At 50.7% G+C, this 9,952-nt stretch overlaps 1 long non-coding RNA gene across 1 annotated transcript; it reads right to left on the bottom strand.

Moving 5' to 3' along the window:
• Nucleotides 1-424: 424 nt before the first annotated feature.
• LOC127923753 (uncharacterized) lies at nt 425-9,271 on the bottom strand. The gene is made up of 3 exons (XR_008115276.1): nt 8,729-9,271; nt 5,572-5,729; nt 425-484 (listed from the first exon to the last, which is right to left on the bottom strand). It is a non-coding gene; the product is annotated as an uncharacterized LOC127923753 (long non-coding RNA).
• Between the last annotated feature and the right edge of the window lie 681 nt (nt 9,272-9,952).

The raw sequence follows: 9,952 nt of genomic DNA, 5'->3' as shown, positions 1-9,952 counted from the left end.
ATCTGGAGGACTCACTAAACAGAGAACATCCCTGGTCATCCCTACTGCCTCTGATCTGGAGGACTCACCAAACAGAGAACATCCCTGGTCATCCCTACTGCCTCTGATCTGGAGGACTCACTAAACAGAGAACATCCATGGTCATCCCTACTGCCTCTGATCTGGAGGACTCACTAAACAGAGAACATCCCTGGTCATCCCTACTGCCTCTGATCTGGAGGACTCACTAAACAGAGAACATCCCTGGTCATCCCTACTGGCTCTGATCTGGAGGACTCACTAAACAGAGAACATCCCTGGTCATCCCTGGATCTGGAGGACTCACTAAACAGAGAACATCCCTGGTCATCCCTACTGCCTCTGATCTGGAGGACTCACTAAACAGAGAACATCCCTGGTCATCCCTACTGCCTCTAATCTGGAGGACTCACTAAACAGAGAACATCCCTGGTCATCCCTACTGGCTCTGATCTGGAGGACTCACCTAAACAGAGAACATCCCTGGTCATCCCTACTGCCTCTGATCTGGAGGACTCACTAAACAGAGAACATCCCTGGTCATCCCTACTGCCTCTGATCTGGAGGACTCACTAAACAGAGAACATCCCTGGTCATCCCTACTGCCTCTGATCTGGAGGACTCACTAAACAGAGAACATCCCCTGGTCATCCCTACTGGCTCTGATCTGGAGGACTCACTAAACAGAGAACATCCCTGGTCATCCCTACTGCCTCTGATCTGGAGGACTCACTAAACAGAGAACATCCCTGGTCATCCCTACTGCCTCTAATCTGGAAGACTCACTAAACAGAGAACATCCCTGGTCATCCCTACTGTCTCTGATCTGGAGGACTCACTAAACAGAGAACATCCCTGGTCATCCCTACTGCCTCTGATCTGGAGGACTCACCTAACAGAGAACATCCCTGGTCATCACTACTGCCTCTGATCTGGATGACTCACTAAACAGAGAACATCCCTGGTCATCCCTACTGCCTCTGATCTGGAGGACTCACCTAACAGAGAACATCCCTGGTCATCCCTACTGCCTCTGATCTGGAGGACTCACCTAAACAGAGAACACCCCTGGTCATCCCTACTGGCTCTGATCTGGAGGACTCACTAAACAGAGAACATCCCTGGTCATCCCTACTGCCTCTGATCTGGAAGACTCACCTAACAGAGAACATCCCTGGTCATCCCTACTGCCTCTGATCTGGAAGACTCACTAAACAGAGAACATCCCTGGTCATCCCTACTGCCTCTGATCTGGAGGACTCACTAAACAGAGAACATCCCTGGTCATCCCTACTGCCTCTGATCTGGAAGACTCACCTAACAGAGAACATCCCTGGTCATCCCTACTGCCTCTGATCTGGAGGACTCACTAAACAGAGAACATCCCTGGTCATCCCTACTGCCTCTGATCTGGAGGACTCACTAAACAGAGAACATCCCTGGTCATCCCTACTGCCTCTGATCTGGAGGACTCACTAAACAGAGAACATCCCTGGTCATCCCTACTGCCTCTGATCTGGAGGACTCACTAAACAGAGAACATCCCTGGTCATCCCTACTGCCTCTGATCTGGAGGACTCACTAAACAGAGGACATCCCTGGTCATCCCTACTGCCTCTGATCTGGAGGACTCACTAAACAGAGAACATCCCTGGTCATCTACTCCCTCTGATCTGGAGGACTCACTAAACAGAGAACATCCCTGGTCATCCCTACTGCCTCTGATCTGGAGGACTCACCTAACAGAGAACATCCCTGGTCATCCCTACTGCCTCTGATCTGGAGGACTCACTAAACAGAGAACATCCCTGGTCATCCCTACTGCCTCTGATCTGGAGGACTCACTAAACAGAGAACATCCCTGGTCATCCCTACTGCTCTGATCTGGAGGACTCACTAAACAGAGAACATCCCTGGTCATCCCTACTGCCTCTGATCTGGAGGACTCACTAAACAGAGAACATCCCTGGTCATCCCTGCCTCTGATCTGGAGGACTCACTAAACAGAGAACATCCCTGGTCATCCCTACTGCCTCTGATCTGGAGGACTCACTAAACAGAGAACATCCCTGGTCATCCCTACTGCCTCTAATCTGGAGGACTCACTAAACAGAAACATCCCTGGTCATCCCTACTGCCTCTGATCTGGAGGACTCACTAAACAGAGAACATCCCTGGTCATCCCTGATCTGGAGGACTCACTAAACAGAGAACATCCCTGGTCATCCCTACTGCCTCTAATCTGGATGACTCACTAAACAGAGAACATCCATGGTCATCCCTACTGCCTCTGATCTGGAGGACTCGCTAAACAGAACATCCCTGGTCATCCCTACTGCCTCTGATCTGGAGGACTCACTAAACAGAGAACATCCCTGGTCATCCCTGGACTCACTAAACAGAGAACATCCCTGGTCATCCCTACTGCCTCTAATCTGGAAGACTCACTAAACAGAGAACATCCCTGGTCATCCCTACTGCCTCTGATCTGGAGGACTCACTAAACAGAGAACATCCCTGGTCATCCCTACTGTCTCTGATCTGGAGGACTCACTAAACAGAGAACATCCCTGGTCATCCCTACTGCCTCTGATCTGGAGGACTCACCTAACAGAGAACATCCCTGGTCATCCCTACTGCCTCTGATCTGGATGACTCACTAAACAGAGAACATCCCTGGTCATCCCTACTGCCTCTGATCTGGAGGACTCACCTAACAGAGAACATCCCTGGTCATCCCTACTGCCTCTGATCTGGAGGACTCACCTAACAGAGAACATCCCTGGTCATCCCTACTGCCTCTGATCTGGAGGACTCACCTAACAGAGAACATCCCTGGTCATCCCTACTGCCTCTGATCTGGAGGACTCACTAAACAGAGAACATCCCTGGTCATCCCTACTGCCTCTGATCTGGAGGACTCACTAACAGAGAACATCCCTGGTCATCCCTACTGCCTCTGATCTGGAGGACTCACTAAACAGAGAACATCCCTGGTCATCCCTACTGCCTCTGATCTGGAGGACTCACTAAACAGAGAACATCCCTGGTCATCCCTACTGCCTCTGATCTGGAGGACTCACTAAACAGAGAACATCCCTGGTCATCCCTACTGCCTCTGATCTGGAGGACTCACTAACAGAGAACATCCCTGGTCATCCCTACTGCCTCTGATCTGGAGGACTCACTAAACAGAGAACATCCCTGGTCATCCCTACTGCCTCTGATCTGGAGGACTCACCTAACAGACAACATCCCTGGTCATCCCTACTGCCTCTGATCTGGAGGACTCACTAAACAGAGAACATCCCTGGTCATCCCTACTCCCTCTGATCTGGAGGACTCACTAAACAGAGAACATCCCTGGTCATCCCTACTGCCTCTGATCTGGAGGACTCACTAAACAGAGAACATCCCTGGTCATCCCTACTGCCTCTGATCTGGAGGACTCACCAAACAGAGAACATCCCTGGTCATCCCTACTGCCTCTGATCTGGAGGACTCACTAAACAGAGAACATCCCCATGGTCATCCCTACTGCCTCTGATCTGGAGGACTCACTAAACAGAGAACATCCCTGGTCATCCCTACTGCCTCTGATCTGGAGGACTCACTAAACAGAGAACATCCCTGGTCATCCCTACTGGCTCTGATCTGGAGGACTCACTAAACAGAGAACATCCCTGGTCATCACTACTGCCTCTGATCTGGAGGACTCACCAAACAGAGAACATCCCTGGTCATCCCTACTGCCTCTGATCTGGAGGACTCACTAAACAGAGAACATCCCTGGTCATCCCTACTGCCTCTGATCTGGAGGACTCACTAAACAGAGAACACCCCTGGTCATCCCTACTGCCTCTGATCTGGAGGACTCACTAAACAGAGAACATCCCTGGTCATCCCTACTGGATCTGGAGGACTCACTAAACAGAGAACATCCCTGGTCATCCCTACTGCCTCTGATCTGGAGGACTCACTAAACAGAGAACATCCCTGGTCATCCCTACTGCCTCTGATCTGGAGGACTCACTAAACAGAGAACATCCCTGGTCATCCCTACTGCCTCTGATCTGGATGACTCACTAAACAGAGAACATCCCTGGTCATCCCTACTGCCTCTGATCTGGAGGACTCACTAAACAGAACATCCCTGGTCATCCCTACTGCCTCTGATCTGGAGGACTCACTAAACAGAGAACATCCCTGGTCATCCCTACTGCCTCTAATCTGGAAGACTCACTAAACAGAGAACATCCCTGGTCATCCCTACTGCCTCTGATCTGGAGGACTCACTAAACAGAGAACATCCCTGGTCATCCCTACTGCCTCTGATCTGGAGGACTCACCTAACAGAGAACACCCCTGGTCATCCCTACTGCCTCTGATCTGGAGGACTCACTAAACAGAGAACATCCCTGGTCATCCCTAGTGCCTCTGATCTGGAAGACTCACCTAACAGAGAACATCCCTGGTCATCCCTACTGCCTCTGATCTGGAGGACTCACCTAACAGAGAGAACACCCCTGGTCATCCCTACTGGCTCTGATCTGGAGGACTCACTAAACAGAGAACATCCCTGGTCATCCCTACTGCCTCTGATCTGGAAGACTCACCTAAACAGAGAACATCCCTGGTCATCCCTACTGCCTCTGATCTGGAGACTCACTAAACAGAGAACATCCCTGGTCATCCCTACTGCCTCTGATCTGGAGGACTCACTAAACAGAGAACATCCCTGGTCATCCCTACTGCCTCTGATCTGGAGGACTCACTAACAGAGAACATCCTGGTCATCCCTACTGCCTCTGATCTGGAGGACTCACTAAACAGAGAACATCCCTGGTCATCCCTACTGCCTCTGATCTGGAGGACTCACTAAACAGAGAACATCCCTGGTCATCCCTACTGCCTCTGATCTGGAGGACTCACCTAAACAGAGAACATCCCTGGTCATCCCTACTGCCTCTGATCTGGAGGACTCACTAAACAGAGAACTTCCCTGGTCATCCCTACTGCCTCTGATCTGGAGGACTCACTAAACAGAGAACATCCCTGGTCATCCCTACTGCCTCTGATCTGGAGGACTCACTAAACAGAGAACACCCCTGGTCATCCCTACTGCCTCTGATCTGGAGGACTCACTAAACAGAACATCCCTGGTCATCCCTACTGCCTCTGATCTGGAGGACTCACTAAACAGAGAACATCCCTGGTCATCCCTACTGCCTCTGATCTGGAGGACTCACTAAACAGAGAACATCCCTGGTCATCCCTACTGCCTCTGATCTGGAGGACTCACTAAACAGAGAACATCCCCATGGTCATCCCTACTGCCTCTGATCTGGAGGACTCACTAAAAACAGAAACATCCCTGGTCATCCCTACTGCCTCTGATCTGGAGGACTCACTAAACAGAGAACATCCCTGGTCATCCCTGGACTCACTAAACAGAGAACATCCCTGGTCATCCCTACTGCCTCTGATCTGGAGGATTCACTAAACAGAGAACACCCCTGGTCATCCCTACTGCCTCTGATCTGGAGGACTCACTAAACAGAGAACATCCCTGGTCATCCCTACTGCCTCTGATCTGGAGGACTCACTAAACAGAGAACATCCCTGGTCATCCCTACTGGCTCTGATCTGGAGGACTCACTAAACAGAGAACATCCCTGGTCATCCCTACTGCCTCTGATCTGGAGGACTCACTAAACAGAGAACATCCCTGGACATCCCTACTGCCTCTGATCTGGATGACTCACTAAACAGAGAACATCCATGGTCATCACTACTGCCTCTGATCTGGAGGACTCACTAAACAGAGAACATCCCTGGTCATCCCTACTGCCTCTGATCTGGAGGACTCACTAAACAGAGAACATCCCTGGTCATCCCTACTGCCTCTGATCTGGAGGACTCACTAAACAGAGAACATCCCTGGTCATCCCTACTGCCTCTGATCTGGAGGACTCACTAAACAGAGAACATCCCTGGTCATCCCTACTGCCTCTGATCTGGAGGACTCACTAAACAGAGAACATCCCTGGTCATCCCTACTGCCTCTGATCTGGAGGACTCACTAAACAGAGAACATCCCCTGGTCATCCCTACTGCCTCTGATCTGGAGGACTCACTAAACAGAGAACATCCCTGGTCATCCCTACTGGGAGGACTCACTAAACAGAGAACATCCCTGGTCATCCCTACTGCCTCTGATCTGGAGGACTCACTAAACAGAGAACATCCCTGGTCATCCCTACTGCCTCTGATCTGGAGGACTCACTAAACAGAGAACATCCCTGGTCATCCCTACTGCCTCTGATCTGGAAGACTCACTAAACAGAGAACATCCCTGGTCATCCCTACTGCCTCTGATCTGGAGGACTCACTAAACAGAGAACACCCTGGTCATCCCTACTGCCTCTGATCTGGAGGACTCACTAAACAGAGAACATCCCTGGTCATCCCTACTGCCTCTGATCTGGAGGACTCACTAAACAGAGAACATCCCTGGTCATCCCTGGACTCACTAAACAGAGAACATCCCTGGTCATCCCTACTGCCTCTAATCTGGAAGACTCACTAAACAGAGAACATCCCTGGTCATCCCTACTGCCTCTGATCTGGAGGACTCACTAAACAGAGAACATCCCTGGTCATCCCTACTGTCTCTGATCTGGATGACTCACTAAACAGAGAACATCCATGGTCATCACTACTGCCTCTGATCTGGAGGACTCACTAAACAGAGAACACCCCTGGTCATCCCTACTGCCTCTGATCTGGAGGACTCACTAAACAGAGAACATCCCTGGTCATCCCTGGACTCACTAAACAGAGAACATCCCTGGTCATCCCTACTGCCTCTAATCTGGAAGACTCACTAAACAGAGAACATCCCTGGTCATCCCTACTGCCTCTGATCTGGAGGACTCACTAAACAGAGAACACCCCTGGTCATCCCTACTGCCTCTGATCTGGAGGACTCACTAAACAGAGAACATCCCTGGTCATCCCTACTGCCTCTGATCTGGAGGACTCACTAAACAGAGAACATCCCTGGTCATCCCTGGACTCACTAAACAGAGAACATCCCTGGTCATCCCTACTGCCTCTAATCTGGAAGACTCACTAAACAGAGAACATCCCTGGTCATCCCTACTGCCTCTGATCTGGAGGACTCACTAAACAGAGAACATCCCTGGTCATCCCTACTGCCTCTGATCTGGAGGACTCACCTGAGAAGACCCTCATCCCTAAACTCAGAGAACATCCCTGGTCATCCCTACTGCCTCTGATCTGGAGGACTCACTAAACAGAGAACATCCCTGGTCATCCCTACTGCCTCTGATCTGGAGGACTCACTAAACAGAGAACATCCCTGGTCATCCCTACTGCCTCTGATCTGGAGGACTCACTAAACAGAGAACATCCCTGGTCATCCCTGGACTCACTAAACAGAGAACATCCCTGGTCATCCCTACTGCCTCTGATCTGGAGGACTCACTAAACAGAGAACATCCCTGGTCATCCCTACTGCCTCTGATCTGGAGGACTCACTAAACAGAGAACATCCCTGGTCATCCCTACTGCCTCTGATCTGGAGGACTCACTAAACAGAGAACATCCCTGGTCATCCCTACTGCCTCTGATCTGGAAGACTCACCTAACAGAGAACATCCCTGGTCATCCCTACTGCCTCTGATCTGGACCTAACAGAGAACATCCCTGGTCATCCCTACTGCCTCTGATCTGGAGGACTCACCTAACAGAGAACATCCCTGGTCATCCCTGCTTCTGATCTCTCACTAACAGAGAACATCCCTGGTCATCCCTACTGCCTCTGATCTGGAGGACTCACTAAACAGAGAACATCCCTGGTCATCCCTACTGCCTCTGATCTGGAGGACTCACCTAACAGAGAACATCCTGGTCATCCCTACTGCCTCTGATCTGGAGGACTCACTAAACAGAGAACATCCCTGGTCATCCCTACTGCCTCTGATCTGGAGGACTCACTAAACAGAGAACATCCCTGGTCATCCCTACTGCCTCTGATCTGGAGGACTCACTAAACAGAGAACATCCCTGGTCATCCCTACTGCCTCTGATCTGGAGGACTCACTAAACAGAGAACATCCCTGGTCATCCCTACTGCCTCTGATCTGGAGGACTCACCTAACAGAGAACATCCCTGGTCATCCCTACTGCCTCTGATCTGGAGGACTCACTAAACAGAGAACATCCCTGGTCATCCCTACTGCCTCTGATCTGGAGGACTCACTAAACAGAGAACATCCCTGGTCATCCCTACTGCCTCTGATCTGGAGGACTCACTAAACAGAGAACATCCCTGGTCATCCCTACTGCCTCTGATCTGGAGGACTCACTAAACAGAGAACATCCCTGGTCATCCCTACTGCCTCTGATCTGGAGGACTCACTAAACAGAGAACATCCCTGGTCATCCCTACTGCCTCTGATCTGGAGGACTCACCTAACAGAGAACATCCCTGGTCATCCCTACTGCCTCTGATCTGGAGGACTCACTAAACAGAGAACATCCCTGGTCATCCCTACTGCCTCTGATCTGGAGGACTCACTAACAGAGAACATCCCTGGTCATCCCTACTGCCTCTGATCTGGAGGACTCACCTAACAGAGAACATCCCTGGTCATCCCTACTGCCTCTGATCTGGAGGACTCACCTAAACAGAGAACATCCCTGGTCATCCCTACTGGCTCTGATCTGGAGGACTCACTAAACAGAGAACATCCCTGGTCATCCCTACTGCCTCTGATCTGGAGGACTCACTAAACAGAGAACATCCCTGGTCATCCCTACTGCCTCTGATCTGGAGGACTCACTAAACAGAGAACATCCCTGGTCATCCCTACTGCCTCTGATCTGGAGGACTCACTAAACAGAGAACATCCCTGGTCATCCCTACTGCCTCTGATCTGGAGGACTCACTAAACAGAGAACATCCCTGGTCATCCCTACTGCCTCTGATCTGGAGGACTCACTAACAGAGAACATCCCTGGTCATCCCTACTGCCTCTGATCTGGAGGACTCACTAAACAGAGAACATCCCTGGTCATCCCTACTGCCTCTGATCTGGAGGACTCACTAAACAGAGAACATCCCTGGTCATCCCTACTGCCTCTGATCTGGAGGACTCACTAAACAGAGAACATCCCTGGTCATCCCTACTGCCTCTGATCTGGAGGACTCACTAAACAGAGAACATCCCTGGTCATCCCTACTGGATCTGGAGGACTCACTAACAGAGAACATCCCTGGTCATCCCTACTGCCTCTGATCTGGAGGACTCACTAAACAGAGAACATCCCTGGTCATCCCTACTGCCTCTGATCTGGAGGACTCACTAAACAGAACATCCCTGATCATCCCTGGACTCACTAAACAGGTCATCCCTACTGCCTCTGATCTGGAGGACTCACCTAACAGAGAACATCCCTGGTCATCCCTACTGTCTCTGATCTGGAGGACTCACCTAACAGAGAACATACCTGGTCACCCCTACTGCCTCTGATCTGGAGGACTCACCTAACAGAGAACACCCCTGGTCATCCCTACTGCCTCTGATCTGGAGGACTCACTAAACAGAGAACATCCCTGGTCATCCCTACTGCCTCTGATCTGGAGGACTCACTAAACAGAGAACATCCCTGGTCATCCCTACTGCCTCTGATCTGGTGGACTCACTAAACAGAGAACATCCCTGGTCATCCCTACTGCCTCTGATCTGGAGGACTCACTAAACAGAGAACACCCCTGGTCATCCCTACTGCCTCTGATCTGGATGCTATCCACTCGCTAAAAACAAATGATTTGTTTCTAAGTTAAAATTGTGCCATCTGGTTTCCTTAAGATAAGGAATTTGAAACTTTATACATTTACTTTTGA

Source organism: Oncorhynchus keta, unplaced genomic scaffold (assembly GCF_023373465.1).
Source record: "Oncorhynchus keta strain PuntledgeMale-10-30-2019 unplaced genomic scaffold, Oket_V2 Un_contig_3182_pilon_pilon, whole genome shotgun sequence".
In the NCBI taxonomy this organism is placed as follows: domain Eukaryota; kingdom Metazoa; phylum Chordata; class Actinopteri; order Salmoniformes; family Salmonidae; genus Oncorhynchus; species Oncorhynchus keta.
Note: the sequence above shows the minus strand (reverse complement) of the source record. Positions and strands in the feature narration are given on the sequence as shown.